The sequence below is a fragment of the Vitis vinifera genome, chromosome 16 (genome assembly GCF_030704535.1).
Source record: "Vitis vinifera cultivar Pinot Noir 40024 chromosome 16, ASM3070453v1".
Classification (NCBI taxonomy): Eukaryota; Viridiplantae; Streptophyta; class Magnoliopsida; order Vitales; family Vitaceae; genus Vitis; species Vitis vinifera.
In genome coordinates, this window is record NC_081820.1 from 13,389,531 (window position 1) to 13,413,265 (window position 23,735).

Genomic DNA, 23,735 nt, shown 5'->3' on the forward strand with positions numbered 1-23,735 from the left:
ACGGTGCAAAGGTCTCCTGATAATCCACCCCATATGTTTGAGTGTAGCCTTTTGAAACTAACCAAGCCTTATACCTCTCAAGTGATCCATCTGCCTTATACTTCACTGTAAGGACCGACTTACATCCCACAAGGCTCTTTCCTTGAGGCAGGTCAACCGATTTCCAAGTTTTGTTTTTCTTAAGTGTCTCCATTTACACTCGCATAGCTTGTCTCCATTCCTCACTGTTTAGAGCTTTGGATAGAGTGCTAGGGATGGATATATGTTTAGGCTCATGAGGAAGCTTTTATGAGAAGGTGACAGGTTCTTGTATGACACAAAATGTGATAATGGGTAAAGTGGATGCTTGGTGAATTTTGGGCAGATCATGGTCAAGACTATCAAGAGGTGCAAGTGAATTTTCAGAAGTAGGGTCAGAAATGGTGTTATCTTTTTTTTCTTTTTTTTTTGGGGCTGGTTCGAACTCGTGGGCTTTCAAGAGGTCAAGAATGCGTGCGTTCCTCCTTGAATACACCTGCAAAGGTCATGTGTGACCAAGGATTTCATTTACCTTAGTCGAATACTCTGAATTTTCACTCAGAGGCTGAGACTCGAGTTCTTAGATCGGGACAACATGTGGATTTGGAGACTCAGACTCTTGAGTTGGACCAGATTGAGACTCGAGTTGAACAGACCCCAGAAGAAAGCTAAAAAAAAAAAAAATCTCGATTCTTATCTTCCATCAATGACGTCTCCCCTTGAAGATAAGGAGTGGGAAAATACGGTTCATTCTCGAAAAAGGTGACATCGACAAACACATGAAATTTCCTCGTAGGAGGATGATAACATTTGTAACCTTTTTTAGTAGAGGAATATCCCATAAAGGCATCTAATAGCTCTTAGATCAAATTTTCCCCAGTTTTGAGCATGAACATGGACAAATGATACACAACCAAAGATTCGAGGAACAAGGTTATTGGAGGTAGTGAAGTTCAGGTAGAATTTAGAAAAGACTTCCATAAGACTTTTGAACCCCAACACACTCAAAGGTAATCGGTTTATAAAGTGGGTAGTTGTGAGGACCTCTCCCCAGTACGTCTTTGGCACATTGTTTTGAAACAAAAAAGCTCAAGTTGACGCTAGCAAATGACCATTCTTCCATTCAACAACCCCATTTTGTAGTGGAGTGCTTAAACAAGAAGACTCATGAACGATTCCCTCTTTTTGAAAGTAAGAGGATAAGACTTAATTAAAGTAATCATGAGCATTATTAGACCTAAATCCTTTTATTGCCACACCAAACTGATTTTTTACCATGCTATGAAAAATTGGGAACACAGTATTGACATAAGATTTTTGTTTCATAAGATAAAGCTAAGTAACATGAGTGCAATTATCAATAAAGGAAACAAATCAACGAGCACCAAAAACATTGGGAACGGTAGAAGGACCCTAGATATCACTATGAATCAACGAGAAAGGAACAAAAGCTCTACTATTACTAATGGTGAAAGGTACACAATGATGTTTGGAAAATTCATAAATATCACAATGAAGACTTTCCACATAAATTCCTTTGAACAATAATGGGAACAAAATTTTCACAGCACTAAAAGACGGATGACCTAAACTACGATGATGTAGCCAAATTTTAGCTTTATTGGAAACAGTTTTAGAAATAAACGACCTCGGTAAATTATTCTCAGTCTTACTTGGATTGCTTGATGCTTCAAGGTACTACAACCCATCCTTTTCTCTTGCACGTCCAATCATCTTGCCTAAGTCCCGATCCTGAAAAACACAATGGGTATGGTGAAAAATGACACTACAATTCATGTCCTATGTAAGTTTATGGATTGAAACTAGATTGGTAGACAATTTAGGAACATGTAAAACATTTTTCAAGACAAGGGAAGGATGTATTTTAATTTCACCTTTACCGGCAACAATGGTCAATGACCCATCTACCAATGCAATCTTTTTATTACTAGGACATGGACTGTAGGTACTAAATTTGAGGGAAGAATTTGTCATGTGTTCTGTTGCTTTTGAGTCAATGATCCAAGAGTTTGGAAAATTAATATTTGAAGCACTTAACACATGAGAGATAAGAGACTTACTTGCGAGTGCCAATGAGCAAGCACCCGAGGGTTTTTCCAATGTTCCCAGCAAGCTTCTCAGTTTCTCAATCTCTTATTTGTTAAACTCTCCAGTGTCTTGGGAACTTTCATCACCTGGTTGAGTAGTAAAAAGATGAGCCTGCTCCTGATTACTTTGTTGTTCACCTTTACTGTTTCGGTTCTTTTCATGGCCTGGTTTTTTTACAGTAATTACACCAGTGAATATCTTTGTCGTCTGCTTTGGACAAATTTGCCTTGCTATTCCCGTAGTTGGAAACCTGATTTGATCCACCATTGGAAAGCATTGTCGGATTCCCGTTCGAGACCATTATTGACCTATCTGCTGCTTGGGATTCAATCATCACCCCTCACCTTCCTTCTTCTGCTTGAATCATAGAGATGGTCTCATTCAATGATGACAACTGATCCCTGCCTAAGACTTGGCTTCGTTTATGATCATATTCCACATTGAGGCTAGCAAGAAACTCAAAGATTCTCTCTTTCTCCACAAATCTCTTAAGCAGGGCTGCATCCTCACTGCACATCATCTTGAGGCATTGATAATGATGCAATTCTTGCCATAGACTTTTCAAAATATTGGCATATTTAATGATAGAACAATCACCTTGTCATGTAGCAAAAATTCTCATCTTAATCTCAAAAATCTGAGTCGTGTCACATACCTTGGAATAAGTCTCGTTCACAACATCCCAAATCTCTTTGGCTGAGGTTAAAAACACACATGTACCGCTGATTTCTAAAACCATGGAATTCCACAACCATGACATTATCGTTGAATCCTCCTCATCCCAAATGTGAAACTTCGGGTCTCTCGAATTAGGTCCTTTTAAAACCAAATGGCTCAATTTCCTTCTTTTCTTAAGAAGGTTTGCACCACTTGTGACCATTGCAAATAGTTCTTCCTGTTCAACTTGTACGCCACTTGAATGTTCGAAAGCTCACTTGGTGTGTGAGTCGCAAGTGCTTCAGATGCAGGGATAGTCGGCATGTTGGTTGCTTTGGACACCTTAGACACGACGAATGGTTCGTTGAGAAAGGATAGAAGATGAGAAAGCAAAAATAGGGAGAAAAAATATCACCAAAAAAAATGTGGACCAAGAAATTCTGAACATTGGGAACACGATAAGAGAAGAAAGTGATTTTGGGGAAAAATTTTCGAGAGACCCAATCAACAAGAAGGGAAAGAAAACAACATCAGTTAGTAGAAAACAGGAAAACCAACAAAAGCCAAGAATAACAAATCACAAAAGAACGCAACACAGAACGAACAATTAAGACGCAAAAGAATTGTTGGAACAAAAAGAAATTCCAAACCAAAAGGCAACAAAAAAACCCAGTCAACTTGGCTATGATACCATGTGAAAAAGAATGATTAATTTATTCAAAATTAATTCAAGGTACAAGTCTAGGCTCGACTATATATAGTTGTAGCAACAAAACGGAAAGAGAAACTACCCTATAAATCCCTACAAATAAATAAATATATATATATATATATATATATATATATATATGGAACACGCTTATTATTAATATGCCACATAACTCAAAAACCGTTAAACAAGTGATTCATTATTTACTCATGTAAACTCTCTATTTTGTCCCTTTAACACATGTCTTATTAAGTGCTATTTCGGTACTCCACAGTAGTTCCTTGGTGGCCCAATGCTTCTTTGGCTCAATTTTATTTTTTTTTAAAGGCACCTTAGAGACTCTGATTGAGGGTTGGTTTGGCCCCTCATTGTGACATTTGGCAACCCCAAGTTAGGTTTAGTATCTTCTTTTCAAGATAGCACATTTAGGTACACTTTTAGGACACTTAAATACACCTTTGGTCACTTAGACACATCCTAGGATAGTTAGGCACTTTTTTGGTCACCTTGGGTCACTTAGGCACTTTTCCTAATCACCCTAGGTCACTTAGGCACTTTTCTGGTCACTCAAGCCCACTTAGGTTCGCTTGTGCCCATATAGGTACACCTAGCCAATTTATTTTATTTTATTATATTATAAGGTTTCTAACTCATATTTCTTGGATTTTTGCATGAGATTTTTCAACAAGGAGATCTCCACACACATGGTTGTCATATGGATATAAAAAAGAACAGAAAAAAAAAAAAGGAAAGGTGGATTGGCAAGCAAAATATATTTTTTTGGAGGGAAAATGGGGTCAACTTGGTTGCATACGTATGGAAGGAAGGGATTCTACATCAGGCAGAGAGGAAACTTTCAACCATGCAGTACACCATTCGGGGGGAATGTTTTCAAAAAGGCAACTATTGAGATTTCTTCCCAATAGATGGAAATGAGAGGGTTACAAATTAAAAAGAGGAAAAATACACAGAAAGCAAAAAGGAAAGAAAGGAAATGGGACTTTCTTTCAGCAAATTGGGTTTCGGAGGTTGATATATGTATAAAAGGGGGACGACACACCAGGGAGGTTTTTGGAGGGGGCGGAAAGACTTTTTCATTGATTTCTTGAGGAGAAGAAAAATGGGCGTTCAATATATCCCTTTGTCGTTTCCTATCAAAAAAAAAATGGGCGTTCACTGGTTTTTTTTTGGAAGATTTTGGAGAGGAACGATAGCTTGAAGCCAAGCAATTGGAGTGGAGATTGCCCAGACATTTTTCCTGTTATATTCTGTATTCTCACTTACATTCGAATCCCCATCATTCTCTGGCTGTTTTTTCTTTGGCATTTATGTGGGCTGATTGGAGTGGACATCAAGGGCCACTTATCTGTTTTGCTGAATATGATTGCTTATAAACCTGCCCTGTTTTGGTTCCATCTTTTAGTTTCTTTGATTCTTCTTGTATATAGCTGAGGCAGGGATTTATTTCTAAGCTTGAAAGTTTGGGGAATCATGGTATAGTTTTATTTAAATTCGTCATGACGTGTTCTGTTGTTTCAAGCCCATTGGCAAATGATGAGATATGGCTTGTCTAGAATACCCACTCTTTACTGCCTTTTCTATGTTCCTCTTGAATTTTATTTTCCCCATTTTTTGGGTCTGTTCATGAGTGTTCCAGTGGGGTTCTTCCCTTTATCTGTTAGTGTGTCCTTTGCCTTGGAGCCTTGTGTAGATTGTAAGCCTTAAACAAATCGATCAAACTCACCTCTGGATAGCAATAAGTATATGAATCCTCAGTCAAGTGAGGCTCAGGTCGAGCAAGACAGTAGGGTTGATGAAAGGAAATGGATTGTCAACAAAGATAGAGTGACAGGATGGCTTTAGACACTACTATGTGCAGTAGTTGATGTAGACACTGCTAAGAATGATGGAAGGATCAACTGGGGTAATGAAGCAGTTGCAAGCATTATGGTATATTCTGAACTCCAAATTCCAGCGAAAATAATCAGAACTTGCAAGCTGGAACTATTTCCAGAGACATGCAATGGACATCAAGGAAGCAACACTAATTGAAGTCAAAATGTCTGGGAATAATGCTTTGGTGGAGAATTTGTAGGAAGAACCTGTAATGGAGAGAGTCTCTAAAAATAAGCCATTGTTTATGGCAACAAGGTTGTTGTGGGAAATGTTGTTTTAGTGGAAGTGGGTGGATCAAGCATGAATGCTAAACCTTCTAAGAAGTGATCGAGTGAATTTATTGGAATTTCTTCAACGTTGCCGCTCAATGAGATGGTCGCGCTACTGCAGAATGCACGACTCAATATATGGCTGAGAGGTTGCCATCTAGGGTCTATGATGCTGAAAGCATGAGGCCAGATTACTTCTACAAGACTGGATGCTGGCAGAAGAAAGAGACCTAGGGTGTCAATGGAAGAAGTGAAGGGAATGCTGATCTCTTTCATGACTTTGTTCATGACATGGCACTTGAATTTCCTTTTGAATTGGATAGATCCCAAAAAGAGGCAATCTAACGTCTTAAAAATGAGGATTCTGTTTCAGTCAACTCCTTAGGTCTACACCATTAAAGCACCACTCAGCTTCAGCCCTCCAGTTACGACAAATCTGGACTACTTCCTCACTACCACCGGTACCAAACCATGTGTATGAAAAGGCAAAAACATAGCTTCATCCCCATGTGTGGCAACTATCAAGTTGGTGGTAATTCACAGACAAGTCAACAAGGACTAGCAAACAAGGCTCCAGAACAGTGAGAACTAGGAGTAAGAGGATCAATATCTTGTGCAACAGGTGAAGTGCAGTTCAAATGTCATATCCATTCTAATTGGACATAGAAAGAGGGCTCTCTCCAGGTGGGAATTCTGCTGGTATGGAGAGGAAGGAAAATCATGATGTAAAGTCGTCCCGTTGATTCAGATTAGTGGTTGACAGCTTCTTCTTCAAATGGTGAAATTCAATAGAGAAGGAGCTCCAAGACACTAAATTGCCAAGGTGCTCGATGAAGGTTATGCTCTATGTCTGCCTGGTATTGGGACACCCAGTTGCAGCTTCTACACACTGGTATCGATCGAAGGGCCTGATGCACCATTTGTTCGCTCTTGAGGTAAGTCCTGAGAAGGCTCTGAATCCTACTAGTTCTTTGATTATTCAACCCTGGGTTGAAAAAGAGAGACATGACGAATTATTGCACACTGCCCTCGAACAAGACCCTATTGAAGAGGTCATTCTCGAGTTCAAGTCCAGATGAGGATTTGCAGGTATAGTGCCTGATAGTTGTTTGTGGCTAGGACTGAGAAAAGTGAAGAATGAGTCATTGCATAATTGCAGTAGGGAACCTTCCATGGAGCAGATTCGATGCTTAGAGAATAGACATAGCAAAGAGCCACCTGCCAGGCCAAGATGGAACCTGTCCTTCAACTTGATTCTGTTCAGCACTGAAAGAGATGATTGATTCTGATAAACTATTGAATTTACTTGGTAAAAACCCCGTGCTCATCATTGAAACTCAAAGACACTATTCCTAACGGCAAGATTGCACTAGAAACTCCATCTCAAGAACCTTCAAACAACCACTTCGAAAAGAGCAGTGAAGCAAGCCACTCAAAAAGAAAGAGGTTTTGGTCCAAAATTTTCAAGGTGTTTGAGGCGGTGGTCTGGAAAAGAAGGCACAGGCTGGCGGCGTTTGAGAGAGGGAGTGGGTGCTTTAAAAGGAATTTTCAGTCTATGTTGGAAAGGAGGGTCCCAAGAGAGGGTTGTTGTAGACCCTCAATTTTGTCCTCCTAGCACATGTCCTATTAGATACTTATTCGATACTTTACAGTAGTTCCTTGGTGGCCCATAACTACTCATACTACTTACCTTTTTTTTAGCCACTTCGGAGACTTTGGTTGAGAGATTATCTGACCCCTTATTGTGACCCTTGACAGCCCTAATTTAGAATTAGGCTTTTCATTCATTTTTAGGATAGTTTTTAGATACACTTGACCCATTAAGCACCACCCTAGGCCCACTTAGATTCACCTTGACCCGCTTAGACCCACCTAGGCACCTTCTAGCCTACACACTCACTTTAGGTCCACTTAGGCATCATGGCCCACCTATGTCACCTTTTCGGTAATTCCTACATGACTTACATAATTTGCATGATTTGCACTTTTAATGCTTGCATGTACTCGATTTCTTATTTATTTATTTTATCTATTTATTTTATTTATATATTTACTTATTTATTATTATTTAGTTAGTTATTTGCTTTTATTTATTTATTTTATAGAATATTGCATGAGATTGATGATTAATTCCGTAAACTGATGTCTTAATTATTTTTGTATACCTATGATAGACAATGTTTTCAATTACATAATTTTAATTAGTTTTAATTTTCAATTTCATGACCTTTACTAATCTGAATTCTTATTTTATTTTGGCATAAGATTTAAATGCACACATTGGAGAAGATCCTTGATGTACACGACTGCATGCATGTGGGGATATTCTATGCAACATGGAAAGGAGATTTATATCCTTAAAGAAAGGAAAGCAAATCACGGCTGAGCGGGGGATGGAAAGGAAATTTAAAGTGTTAAAGAAAGGAAAGTAGATTTAAAAAGGAAGAAAAGAACAAAAAGGAAAGGGGGATTTTCCTTTTTTGGTTTTGGAACAGATTTGGGTCTTTGGGGGGCTGATATATATACGTGCAAAAGGATGTTGAAAAGGAATTTTTTTGGGGAAGATTCGGAGATTGTCTTTGGGGGTTTTCTTTGGAGAGATCTTGAAGAAAAGCGCAGAGAAGAGCAGAAAGAGAGAGCGATTGGAAGCAAGACTGCCCAGGTACGTTTCTGGTTACTTTTGGTGTTCTTATTCATACTCGATTTCTCCATTTGGTCGTTTCTGAATATTCAATATATTGTTGATTGGTGTGGACGGAAAGGGCCACAAATTTCTTTGTTGAGATTGTTTGCTTACTTGTTTGCCCTGTTTTGTTTTTATTCCTTTAATGTCGTTGGTGTCTGCTGAAATATATGACCCTGTGCTTGAATTTGGTCAATACTCTGTTTATGTTTAAATCCAATTCTTTATTGTTTCCCCTGTCCAGCCCATGGATTAATATGAGAAATGGAGCTGTTTATGTTGATTGATATTTTTTTTGGTTCACCCTTTCTTTGCGTCTACCATGTTTTCATCCATGTTCTATGTTTCCTTTCTCGTACGATGTTCGAGTTTTTGGCATATTTAGGCACTTCTGAGAGGATGACAGAGGTGTTTGATATGAGAGCTTGTCTAGTATTGTAAGGTTGTATGTTAATGAGCCACAACTCGGGTATTGGAATGGTTGGCTCTGAGATGTTCCAATAGGTTGATGAGGGAGAGAACCAATTTGCCAAGACTCGAGATAAATATGAACCTTATGATCCCTAAAGGTAATAGCGAACTGGAAACCTGCATGCTGGGCAATTATTAAAGCATGATTTGATTTCTGGGTGGACTGCGGAGAATATGAAATTGCACTAAATTAGGACCTGGTATGCTCGTATTTTCAATTCTTCCAGAATTCGCAGATTATACGGTAGGATTTGCCTCCTTATATTCGTCAACCTAATGATGGGACGATTATTGGTGCTACTGCTGAGGGGAGCAATGCCATTGATTCTTCACGGTTGAAGGACAGCTTACGCCACTCGCCTGCTCCTGTTGCACTGACTTTTATAGAAACAACAGAGCCTGTGAAGGAAAAACAGGGGAGTGCAGTGTTCAGTTGAATTCGTCGAGTACAGAGTTGCAACAAAATATGGACAGTCAATGGCTGATATCTGATGGAAAATCTGATGAACACACACATGATGCTTCTGTAGCCATGTCATCTGTCCATGCTATAAAAGAGAGTAATCCAGAGGCTGAAGGTGTTAACCAATTTCATGAACAAAGGGCAAATTGAATGGGAATTTAATCAATCATGTTCCGTTGAAATACTTCAAGCAGTTCTCAGGCCATGTTGCCACAGGTTTCGTATATTTGAGTGCTGACATCTCAGCCACAATAAGACTCACTAATTTGACTGCACACAGACAAGACGGCACTGTTGAGTTGTGCTCTGGATAAGGGTCATTTGCAGCAACATGGGTCTGCGCCTACCGCTCACATTCTCAACAGAATGATCTCCTCGAATGTAAAATCTGGATCAATCTTTGTGCGAGTTCAGCTTCATTCCACCATAATCAAGGCGGGTTTTGATTCAGATGTCTATTTTCCGTGTTCCTATGGATATGTATGGTAAATATGGTGTGGCTTCAAGTGCTCAACGGCTATTCGATGAAATGCCCCATCGGACGTGGTCAGTTGGAATTTATTAATATCTGGTTATTTGCATATAGGACGTCCAGAGATTGCAATCGAATTGTTTCCGGATATGGTCAAAGTGGGCATAGACCTGAACAACATGCAGAATCCTGAACTTAGTTCCAAAGGATTACGAATGAGAACTAATGCAGCATGGTCAATGACATTCTCAATCACAAGGCAGGCCTGCGTATCAGGCAACTTGTCGCATGAATCAGCATGTCCAAGAGAAGTTCCGTCAGTCAGAGCAGGGGACAGAGAGGTTCAATGGTGGTAGAGAATGTCGAACCAATATCTTCGACTCTAGGTACACAATTGTCAATGCAGTTTCCAGCCAAGTCTCCTAATTATAAGTCTTATCCTCTCAAGGAGAATTACAGAACTCTCCCCTTACAAGGACAACTGAACTCTGAATCGCATTTATCAAGACAATTCGGCAACGGTAAAGAGATGGCTAAAGAACTGGATACACTTTTGCAATGTATAAAAAGACCAAGTGGTTTCAGGGATGCCTGCACCATATTCCAAAGAAGTTCAGTTATAGAATTAGAGCAAGGCATAGACACAGGCACCCTTTCTGAAAAACTGCTGAACGTGGTGGACCATAATTGATCAATAGCATGGGGAGATTCATCATCTGCTTGATGAGACAGTGCAAGTTTTTGGCAAGGAAAGCATACATGCAAGGAATTGATAGGCAAGCCACTGATAGCAGAATATTTGTACCTCTAGAGTCGGTAGAAGTTGACTTCTGAACTAGAACTGAAGCGACGAAATATATTAAAAATAAACCAGGATCTGACAAATCAGCTGACTGAACCAGAGAGGCATTTCAATTCCATTGAGCTTAATATATTTGAAAAAAAATGATGGCAGCAGAATTTCCTACAGTCAGGCCTTGACTAATGGTGGTACCAGCACTTACAGTCAGGCTTTGACCAGTATGAACACCATCTATAATCAGGGTTTGACCAATAGTGGCACTAGCTCTTATAATCAAGCCTTTGTTAATGGCAACCCCGGAACCTATAGTCGGCTCATCAGAAATGGGGATGCTGACTCCGACAACCTGGTCATTTGCAATGGAGATGCTGCCGTGTATAGTTAGGCCATGCACAATGGTGATATTGATTTGAATGAATATTCTCTACGAGACCTTTTGGGAGCGGCATCAAGTGTCTCAATGGACAGAAGTAGTGCTCAGGCAGCAAATAGACCTTAGGCTCTAAAACCATCTGCGAATGAGGCATTGAGCAAAAGCATCCATGTGGCCAATAGACCTCTAGTCCAAAAGACATCAGCGAGTGAAGCATATAACAGAAATTTCCAAGTGGCAAAGCTCGCCTTGTGGGTTCATATGCAATAAACTCATCATCCTTGATTATAAGAAGAACGTTGAGGGCACCTGAGGTTGCATTCCTAGTTACATTACCAGTCTTCTGCTTCAAATAGCATAGTTAGCATACTTTCCATCCTTAGAACCATGGATATTTCCCCAAGTTGATCAGATGGTTTGGCTCCTTTAGACGAAACTGTGCCCACTTGTGATTCCTTGAAGAATACAGAATTTGAATACATCGACGACCATGATGCTTCTGCAGTTTGTATTGATTTCAACCTCTTAAAGCATTTGGAAAGAACAGATTTATCAGAAGATAACATAGGAGGCAGACATGACTAAGTTTTCTAGAACACCTAGAGGTGCAATTCAGGATTTCAGTCTTGCTGCAATTTATGATGCCAAAGTCTCCAACAGTTCCGCCAGTTTACAGAAAACTCCAATATCTGATCTGAACGTTGATGAAACACACATTGCTTTTGTGAAGCTCTCAGAGAAGCGCCGATTATTCCTACTATTGGACATGTGCGACATGTAGTCCAATAACAGTTTGCTCCTCGAAGATACTATGATTGAAATGAAGATAAGTCAGCTAGGTAAAAGTTTGATTGATCTTGCTATGATCGGGACAACTTCCAATGCTAATAGCATGCATCAGGTTGAACCTTTCTCCCCAGAGTCCATTGGGTTGGTGGATTTTGAGAACGATTTTACTACTTATTGTAAATCGAAGCAAGTCAAATCCAACAGCAGTGCTGTTGAGACACAGTGCAAACCAATTAGTTCTTCAAATTTAAATAGCAAAGTTGTAATAAAAGTTCAAATGTCCACTCCTCCTAATCCTTTACCAGCTTCAAGTAGTTAATGGAATGTTCAGAATGCAAAAGACAATCCTCTTCCCGGAAATGCAAGTTTCAAGAAATGAGAAACTGTTGATAGAATTGGGCAAGAATAGAGGCTTGCCACTGTCAGTGACTCTAATGACGCTGCTGATTCTGAATTCAGGTTAAAAGATTTAAATTTGAGGGTAAATATAGTGTTTCTCAATTCAACAGAACACACCAGTTGGCTCGCTTAGTTTGACAGAACACATCAGCAAGTTAGCATCTAACCAACATGAATAAGAATCAGTGGGCTCACTTTACCTTGATTGTCCTCTTGTTGATGATCTCCAAGTAAATCAGAGGTAGCAAGTCCAGGTATCAGAAAGAATGGGGTAACTTGGCGATGAGAGCAAGTGAAGAACCTACAGATTGCTCAATTGTTTCCAAGATTACTCACAGTTATGTTCTAGATTCTCAAGAATTCCTTCCTCGACATAAAGAGCTTGTTTTTTTGAACTAGGTCCACTACATGTTAAGTTGGCATGTCATAATTCAATTGCTAAAAGGCATCCTGTATATAAGTTGAATGAAGTGCAGGTGTTTACATATTATCGCAAGCTAAGAGAACTGCATCTTGTTTGGTGTTGAAGCTGCTGCCTAATTTTTGCGTGTGATGAAGTGCTACCTGAAGTAATTCTGCTCAAGATTGAGATCTCATACAATCAGTACAATCAAACAACGACAGGGTTTCATTACTTCTCAAAGATAGCTTTATTGATTCCTTTCCCAATAGAGACAAACCATTTATCAAGCTATTTGTAGACACATAACTATCAGATTATCGTCTGTTATGCTTCGAGAACGAGCATGCCTAAACTGTACCAAATACATCAGTTCACAACTTAAAGATGCAAGCCCAGAAATTCAATGGAGAAAGCAGTAATGGAAAACAGAGTGCAGATTAGGCCACTGATGGAAAACGACTTCGACATAAATGGTGATAGCTTTGTCCAGTTTCTTGTTGCTGCACATGCTGTTAATAATGCTGAAGCCATCATTATGGCTCTTTTGGAAGAGAATGAGAACATTCTTGATGATGACAATCTACACAGATGCTTTATTTCAACAGATTCACGGATTGAAAACAGCGAGAATGAAGATTCAGCAGATGATGAAAATATAGATGAGCAGAAGTGATCTATTGAGATTGCTTATTTTGGTATCAAGAACCGACTTCCATCTGAAACAATGCATTCTATCAAGATGATAAGTTGGCATTATTCAGAAGGTAGTGGACTTTGCATGTGCTCGCACACAGCGTGTCCCATTTTTGCATTCCAGTTTGTCCCACATCAGCATGCTCGCTCAACCACTCTTCACATCCCCATTTTAGACGCACCCTTTACTAAAATCATCATCAACTCATCCACCAAATTCAGCATTTAGCATACTTCTCTCGGTTATCAATGTGGGTCGCTATCAAAGTACCCGAAATTATTTACATTTGCTAGCTGATCTGCCATCCAGATCGCGAAGGTCCAGAATTCCAGCTCCTCCAGCTGAAGCTAAGAAACAGTTCTGTTTGCGTAACGGCAAAGGCATAGAAGCTGAAGTTGAAAGGATATATGTTTTGCATGGGAAGACCCGTCTAGGAACACTGATATTTCTGTAGTTTCCAGTGGCTATTAGATGTGAATTGATGTATTTGGGTGACGAGAATCCAACAGTTGATGGGCATGTCAATTTCAAGCCTTCTGAGGAGACAGTTGAAAGTTGGGGATTTCTAGTTCCAATTTTAGAGACTATTGAATGCAAATTGCCTCTAACTGAACTTAGAGAAGAGAAGGATGAGGGGCAAAATAATATAGAATCAATACCATAAGTCAGAGAAAACCAGATTCATGTGACTGTTTGCTTCTAGATCCAATTTCATATTGCTGATTTGTAACTGGTGAGTTCTAATCCCGCAAAGAAAGTAAAATCTACAGTCAAAGAATGAATTTGAAACTGAAGATGAGATGATTGGTGATGGAGCAATAGGAGATCAAAACCATGAGCTTGGAGTTACTAAAGAGTTGAAATAATCAGTTTTTGTCCATTATACTTATGCTTTTGATGATCTTCTTCAAATCCTGCAGAACCACTGGAATGGTTCCGTTAAATTTCAGTCATTTTTACCTTTCACAGAGGATGGAGATCAGCTTCCAGATAGCAATTCAAATCTGGATGAGGGGAGCTGCTCAGGTGTGGATAACTCAGTCAGCTTGTCTATTTCAAGAGAGCTTCAAGATGGAATAGGCCAAATTGTCATTCAACCATTAACTACTCAAGAAAATCTTGACAGCTCCAAAAGACATCAGTAATGAGCAGATCATCCAACTTTGCGCCTTTCATGTAATGGTCCTCATAGAACAGAGAAGAAGCCTTCAGGAGGAACAAGAGGATGGTGGAGCTAGGTGTCTTCTTGGCAGCCACACTCGAAAGTCCCGAAATACAGGATCCATCAGAAAGTCTCTAGCGTACTGCCCATTTACCTTCACACACGCGAAATAGGCTGCTGAATCCTATTGACTGAGGGTTAATTACTGATTGTGGGTAATTTGATACGCCTGAAGAATGAAGAGTTATTTGGGAAATTGGACATCAAAAATCAATTAAGACGCGATACATTCAGTTGAAGAAATTTTACTGTGAGCAAGTTGACAATAGAAACCGAATTCGGAATTCAAATGCTGAAGTTACCATACTCCATAAACAGCTACAGACTGTTCATCATATAATAACGACTGGAACCATGATTTTAAAGCATCTCAAATAAACTGGAGGCTATAGTATTGGCTTTTTTCTTTGACAGTTTTACAGAGTGCATGCCATCAACGTTCATTCCCTATTACCTGCATACCAAGGTTCTGTTCCTTGCTCGCCAACTCCTATAGATAGATCCTGCAAATCCCATAATGCTGTGAAGATAACTAGATTAACTTCAAAGGCTCCTTCAGTCGTTGAAACCTCAGAAGACCTGCAGCCTTTATCAAAACACATGAGAACAGAGTGACCTTCCAAATCTTTTTTTGCTGAAAATGAGAGCTCTGCAGTATTGGTTCCCGTAATCATTGAATCTTATGTTCCACAGGATGTACAACGCCAAGAAGATCGACATGCTGATGATTAAGTATGTCAATTAAATCTGAGTTTATAGAAGTGGGGGTGGAAGTTCTTGTGAACCGTGGACAGAGAAGTCCTCAGGTTAGTGAACTAAAGGAGGATAATTTGGATGATATCTGCAACCAGTGGTCTATTAGTAAACCTATTATATATGATGAGTTTGCTGGTCTTGCTAAGAAAGAAAATGTGAAACTTGAGAAAGAGAAGTGATGAAACCTTGGCAGTGAGAATTTAATTTGGAATACAAAAAGCCTGTCAATGCAGAAAATTGGGAATTATGGACCTTCTGTTCAGTATCTAACCACTGTTGGGAAAATCCAGTTGAGTTTACAAATCAAGTTGCCATTTTGATTGAAGCATTTGACAACTGAACACCTTCATGGTGAATTGGCTTCTTCTATCCATAATTCCCAAGCTCTACTCCCTCTTGGCCACCTTGCCACACATCATACTCCCAATGATTTTTCTTCTTCTTTTTTGTGATCTTATACATTTTAAATTTGGATTTCAAAATCTTTTTCATTAAAACAATTTCAGTTTTCTTCAAATTCCATCCTTAGGGATTTCTAAGCACAAAATTTAGATTTCAATGATCTTTTGTTGCCACTTTCCTTCAGGCATGCATTTTCATTATTTTCTTTTATTTTCAACTATTTTCATGGTTTTCTCGATTTTCAACAAGCATGAACAAACCCCATGATTCCAAACAATGGAATTCATAGAATCAACTCATGCGAAATTAATTAGGGCTTTGGTGGGGGCCCGACATTCACAAATATTCTCTTTGATAGTGTTTGTTTGATATTCGATTGATTGTGCTTCCTCTTTGTGGTATATATGAGGTTGTTTTTAATCTGTTATTTGGCTAATTTTGTTTCCCATAGAGAAGTACTAGCTTGCTACCCAGGTATGCTCTTCCTCACTTATTTTCGAGAATTATGTGGGCACGTATGCTATTGGTGATTAGATCCATACATGATGTGATTCTTAGGTGTTCAAATACATGCTTGATTTGCTTAGATAAAATAAATGTTGTATCACATTTTCAAACTAATCTTTGATGTCCTTTTGATAGCACTTAAGAAGTGATTCAGGTACGTATCCTAACTCTCCTTTATCGTGATTTGATCTTGTTTGGCATGCTATTTTTGAAATCACCTTGCTTACTTAGGTATCCATGATCAACCATTTAATTGCCACGTTTCCCTCAACTTAGTCAGTAGAGACCTTAAAAGGGCTTAGAGGGGTGCTACCTCCAAGAGGTACCTTCCCAATAAGTAACCTGATCCCCGGATCTAGACTCGGGTTTTTTTCAAAGACATGCCTTTTCCAAAAATTATGGAGTCACATTTTAGGGTTTTTCTTTCTCATTTTATTTTCCCTTTAAAATAAAAATAAAATAAGTGGCGGCTCCAACTTTTCCAAAACTAAATAATTTTTCACAAATAAAAAGCGAGTCTCGCCGATCGAGTGGGGACGCACGTGAAAAATGCGGGTCCACAGTTGTGTTTTGGCTTACTGCCACGGATTCATGACCCCCAGTGTAGAGGGTTATTAATATCCTGCAAGAAAACTGTGGGAGGGGGGAATGAGATAGAAGAGGAAAAGGACATGGAGGGGGAGCAGAAAGACTTTTTCATTGATTTTGCGAGGAGGAGAAGAACTCGTGTTCAGGATTTTTGGAGAGGAAGGACAACTAGAAGCCCAGCAAATACTGTTGGAAATGAAATGTTCCTAGTTGGATCCTGTTCAGAAGTTGGTTTCTGGTGGTTGTGATAGCACTATGAAGGTGTGGCCCCTAATGACCCAACAATGAACAGGGAATACTTTGACGGTTCATACATGAATTCGCCCAAATCTTGGAAAGCATACTGAGGGGCTTTGCTTGCACCTCAGAAAATGCAGTATAGTGTTCCTTATCATGGGAGTTGATGGAGTTCGGAAACCTGGTTGATACTAGATTTTATCTGGCCTACAGTTAATTGGTAGACTTACTACAAGATATGCAAAACGAACCAAGGATGAGAGAGAAGAGGTAGCTGCAAGTCTTTGTTTGGAAATACAGAATTTGAAAGTTGGTGTCACCGATCAAATCATACCAAGAGATGGTGCCTTCTTTATCTAGTATGCTGAAATAGAATCATTTCTTCGAATGCCACTCCAGATTCTCCTGTTCTGCTTATTGGACTGGGTAGTGCTGCTAGCAAGAGTGCTTCTGGAAGCTTGGGAAGAGAAAATGATTACCCAAAGTATGACATACAGGCTGTAAATTCAAGAAACATAGCACTAGAATGCCAATGAGTATGGATATGTTTCAGCTCCTCTTCCATATCCTATCAACAAAGTCACACCTTCAGATCACCAACAGCTTTCCACGTGGAAGGAATCCGAATTTTCACCCCACTTATGCGTGGTCTGCATGCCCACCCTTCCAAAAGTTTTAGGACATCTAAGGTTACCAAGCTGTTGGAGTATGATTTTAAGGAGACCAATTGCCATTCACCAAGCAGTTTCATATAAATGTTCAAGGTAAAATAAGTCTAAAATCCAATTCAACTGGCCATTCTGTCCAAGAATAACAGAGGGAATTGACAAACAAGCACAACCACGGAGTAGGTTCAATTGGGCACCCGATTGAGCTTAATAAAAGAACCGTAACAGGGGGATGGGTCGAACAGCCACACTGTGGAGGATAATGAATTATCCTCTTTGCCTGATGACTTGCATCTGTGGAAAAGCCATAAAATACAGTCGTTACAGATAGACGTAGAGCGCTCGGGATTCAAAGGAACCATCCAGAACGTGCAATGAACCGAAGGAGAATATGCCCAGACTTTTAATCACTTTGTCTCGTGGTGCAAAGGCCACAAGATTCTCACCCTTGATTTCCTCCACCTGGATGATTCCTCCACACCATTTATCTTGGCCTTAAATAATGACTGTAGGAAAACTCAGTTTGGCACATGGGGATAATTGGTTCTGAAATAGTGGATCCGCTCATGCAAGTTTTATGGGGAATTTTGGATGTAAGAGCAGCACAAAATGCGAAATCCTGAACTTAGCTTCGAAGGATTACGAGTAATGGAGAACTTGTAAACTTTAACAAGAATCTCAATTAAAGAAGTTGATGTGGGAGGCATACATTGACAATAACGAATTGTTCTCGGGTTTTCCTCAATTGCCTATTTTACTATCTTAGCTGGATGATGACTGAATCCTCAGTTTCAATTTCGAGAAATCCAAGGAAAAACATCGGGTTTCGGAGTTTCAGCAATGGGAATGCAGTGTAAAGTTTGACCTCTCAATGTAATCTTGCAAGGGTTATTCTATACCCGTGAGATACCTCAAGCCTTCTTGATAGGAGTAGATACAAACCTTATTAACTAAGTTGGTCCTCTTTATTTTGAACAACATAACTTCCGCTGCAGCTGTACTAGAAAGCAATAGAGTGGAGGAGACTTTCACCCTGGAGTGTATTTAGCATGGATACAGGGAGATGGAAACTACAACATTCTACTTTGATCTTCAGGTTTCCCCTGTTTTCTGTGCGCATGGCCTGCATAGCTACCCTCACATGTGATTCCTCCCTTTTTTCCCTTTTGTTTTCAACAATCGGTCTTCAAAAATCTAGTTTTCAAATGATTAAATTTCTTTAACTTTTTCCATGGAAATTTTAGGTCCCTAAAATCTTTTTAATAAATTTTCTGCCAAATTTCCTTTCGGCGCTTTTTTTTTTTTTCTTAATTTTCTTGATTTCCTATAAGCATGAATAAACTTCATGATTCCAAATAATGGAATCATAGAATTAACTCATGCAAAATTAAATTGGGTTTTGGTGGGGGCCCAACATCCTTGATTTCTTCTCTGATAATGATTCAAATGAGATGATTGTTTAACATCGGTTTGATTTTAATCCGCTTTGTGATACATATGACCTTGTTCTTTACCTATTGTTGAGCTAACCATGTTTCCCATTGAAGCGCTCAACTTGCTACCCAGGTACGCTTCCTATCACCCACTTACAAAATTCCATGGATATGCATGACATTGTGAATTATGTCCATGTTTGATGTCATATTTGGTTGTCTTGATGCTTGTTTGATTATCTTCGATAAAATACATGTTGTGTCATATTTTTTAACTAACTTTGATGATTTGTAGGGAAATTGTAGGGAAAGAGGCACTTCGGGACAGTACATTTAGCAAAGCCAAAATTGTTGTTGAGTCGAATCACAATAAAGCAATCGAGGTGTCGTCTTGCTCTGCTGCTAGTTCCACATCCAAGCTGCAAGTTTCAGATTTGAGGGTCAAGGTAGTATTGCCCTCTTCAGGAGTACACGGATAGGTTATTACCTGACCTACATGAAGATAAATCAGATGGCCCATTCCCTACTTTCTTCTCCTCCTGGTGCACTTCTAAAATGCCAAGGCGTTAATGCTAAGGGTCTCTTGAAAGCTGTTCCTGTAAAAGAAGAACCTCAATTATATGTTGATTGTGCTAGAAATCTGCAGGTTCGGCATGTAGATGGCCAAGAGAAGACTCTCCTTTCAGCTTCCGACCAGTCAAAATTGTATAGTGGTAATTGCTACATCTTTCAGTATTCGTATCCTGGTGAAGCTAAAGAGGAACTCCAGGAGGGGCAGAGAAAGATTGAAGACGACAACACTTTGGTTTTCAATGTTGTCATTTGTGCTGACAAGAAGAAGATAAAGGACGGGCCTTAGACGACAGACAGGGTCATCTCATGCTAAAGTATCAGGTTTTAGGGTATTGTTGAAGGATGGAGCCTACAGAAATATATACGGTTTGGTTATAGGGAACTATTTAATGTCATTTAAGAGTTCAAGCTGAAATTGCAGGTTGTGATGGCACTTCATGAGCATCAAGGAAACGGAACTTCTTAAAGCAGGCCAGAAGCTCAATACTCCAGCAAGTGGATCCAGTCTTGTCATGCCTCCGCTAATTTATTTGAGAAAGTAAATATCAGAACCAGTGGAAAGAGGATATTCAGCCCAGCATGGTGGCAGCTTTTGGGACTGGAGCCACACTTTCACTGGTGGGTGGCATGGGTGTTATAAAGGCAGTCAGTGTAATTATATCTAGGCTCTTTCTTGCACTTATACGAGGTGGAATATTTCAGATAAGGCAAAAGTGCTCTCAACCACTAGCCGAAGATCTGTTCTATACAAGAATAAGATCCGTGTAAACAAACCTCGGTCTCCAGCCTTATGAAAAAAACCACAATGAAGGCTGTTTACAAACAACATGGAAGGTATAACCCTGATCTCATTGCTTCCAACTAAGGCTCTCATGCCAATAACATCATCAAAGGCCCCAAGAAATAGCAAGTCCAGCAGATGATTAAAGACATTAGGAAAAGGAGGGATTCCAACTCCATTCAAGAACAGGTAGTCCTGCATTCATAAGGACACAAAGAGTTGAATCTGGGAAATGGGTCGTTGACAATTTCAAGGATGCCTATATTTTGAGACCAGTGCATGTGGTACAGAAAGCTCTCAAAAGGACAAACCTGGTGGAGGAAGATGTAGATGTCATCATGGAGAGAACTTCTTCCTGGGAAATCATTTCTGATAGAATCTCCATTCCTGACCTGATTAGTGATCCTAAGTTACCTAGTGCCTCTTTGTTAGATGCAGTTTATAGAGTTATAGGCCCTTGCAATGTTCTGGGCAGTGCTGGTGTTTTTAGACCATTGGGTCAATCTCCAAGTGGTGCTACTAGGTATTGCTGATGATATTTCTGTGGAGAATGCTTATGGAACAATTGAACTTCTCCATGCTTCTGGGAAGTTTCACTAATTACCTTGTTGGTTATTCCTTTAGTTCCTGTGACTGGAGCCACTTATAGCAGGAAGACGAACACCATTTCAGCTGCCATGCACATGCCTTCCAATGTACTCAAAAGGATGAGCCCAAAGGATACCATCAATTTGCCTAAAAGTGGTCGGCTCCTGCCAGGGTTGCCTGAATTTGTCTCCAAATTTAGACTGAAAGTTATTAGTAATTGGTTTCTGAGCTTCCCAGGTGATGATGGCAAAGAATATGGTACCGATCCTTTAGCAGGTTGCTCTTTCATTGAGGAGTCGTGTCATTTGAGGCATCATGTGTGAATTCAGTTGTAGCATATGTTCTACCTCCACTTAGCTCAGTTGCCACTGAAAATGTTGAATCACCGAAAATTTTAAGGTCATCTGGTGAAACTAGTTCATTTCATCTGCTAGGGAATACTGAGATCAATTCAGAAACCTCTTTACAACAACCTAAAACTGATCTTGAATCCTCAATGCCCACATTGTTACCAGGGGCAAGCAAGCAATTTTCTCTGGCCTCTGATTCTGTTGTTGTGGAGAGCTTAGCATTCAATACTTTGTCCTCTGCTCCAAGTGCTCTTTTTGATGAATATGCGTTAGTTATGACCAACAATGAAGGTAGAAGAAGAGAAACCCTCAATGATCAAAGCCGAGTTGCAAATTGGAATGGGTCTGTTGTTAATGGGTGCCACACCAAATTAAACTGAGCTCAGTTAAGCCTTGTAGATCCTATCTCAAAGGAAGCTGGATCACTGGAAAGACTACCATCCTTTGTCTGACACTGTATTATGAAGTTGCTAAAGGGGATGAAATGCTAGTATTTCTCAAAGTGAGGGATAGAGATATTGTATCACCTACTGTTTTTCATGATGAAACAAGCAATTCTTGATGTTGCATGTCAATGCTGGGTAAAAGTGAATTCTATTGCTGTGATATTGCTGTTGATGTCCATAAATCTCAATGTTCCACTGGTGAAAGAGATGATTCAGTGAGCTTGATTGTTGGGGACTACTAACGATGCTAATAAGAAATTCATTTGTGATGGAAATTCTGACATAATGCTCAACGATTGCCCCGAATGTGATTTTCATAGAGAATGACTGGATGACATGGAAACTAGCAGATACAATGAACGTAAATTCTGAAACTTGTTCTGCTGGAAATGCATGAAAGTTTATTTTGAGATGCATGTAAAGGAAGGCACTAAAGTGCTAGAGTCAATGTCTGATGTAACCTATTGGCTGAGCTGTGAAACAATCTGCATAGAGGATGAAGACCAACACGCACAATGCTCAAAATGCTTCTTTAGATTCTGTACACTTTGTAGGGGCCTGCGCTATGTGGGAGTAGAATGCTTGATACCCTGAGTTTATGGCAGACACTCTGCTTGATGGGCTTGGCTCCTCAACATGCTGATCAGTCTTTGTATGGGGTTCCTATTTCTAACATAAGAGGCACTCCGAGCCAATGACAGTGATCCTTACCTGGAAACTGTTGGAGTAGTTGGTAGTCACTTGAAAAAATTTAGAGTAGAATCTCATGATGCTGCTGACAAAAATGCACGGGGTAGTATAGATCAACAACCATGTCGGGTTATAAAGTTGGAGAATCTTCAGAGACAAGTATCCAGCAAGCCACAAAAGATCCTCTGAGAGAAAACATTCCCGATGATGGCTTACTTGGTGAAATTCCAAGAGACAGCAACTAGGCATTTATTATTCAAATGAGGTCAGGATTCCCAGTTTCATTTAGTTCAACCATCCATGACCTAAGCATTGGTGGGATTGTTGCTTTTTCTCCGGAGAACAGTTTAGACTGATCACCATCTAAGAATTTACATTTGATATGATAATTCTCGTTTACAGGTGGGCAGGTACTATAGCAAAACTGGAGCGAGGAACCTAATGCATGAGTGGCTCAGTGATGATTGCATGTCAAAAAAATTAAGCCAGAAATTTCTGAAGTAAATCATGGACTCTGAGGATACTTAACCTCCCCCCAGCGATTATGATCTAATGCTAGAGACTGGGGAGCCTAATTCTGAAGCTCGCGTTAAAAGTTGATGGGTTCAATAACTCAGTTGAAGCATTGCTTGAGAAAGATGAAATGTCGGTTGCTTTTCATAAACTGATGATTATGGAAAAATGCCATGGTAGTTGGCGAATTTGCTTCATCGATGGACTATTTTCCCACTGCAGTAAAGCTGATGAGCCCTCACTGTCCAGTATCCAGTATCCAGCATCCAGCATTGCAGTTTCAAGCAAACCCTCTATCTCCTTTGGCGGCTTCACCTTGTGCTTGTGCTCCCTACATGCATAGCCACCCTCTTTGCTATTTGGATTCATTGGCCTATGGCTTATATTCCATTTTCAGAGGATTAGTTTGAGTACATGAAAAATCTTGATCTAGTTCGGGATTTTGAGATGCTGCTCATATATCCAAACATCAAGATCAGACCAACTTTCAACCAGCCTTGGTATCCCATACGCCTTCCATCTGGGATGCTGAAGAAACATGCGATTCTCTTTCCAAAAGAATCCTGTTTTTCATCAGGAAGTTCTGAGTTCCTTTTCCGGGGGCTAGTGAACAGATTGCTAGAATTAATTCAATGGGCTCTGGTTACTTGATTGAGGGGTTGCCCGATGTGGTGTGCCTCTTAGATAATCCTGTTCATAGAAACCTAACCAATGACAATCCATTTGATCCTTACATGCTTAATGGTACTAAGAGGGACCTCAGTGGGATTGCAA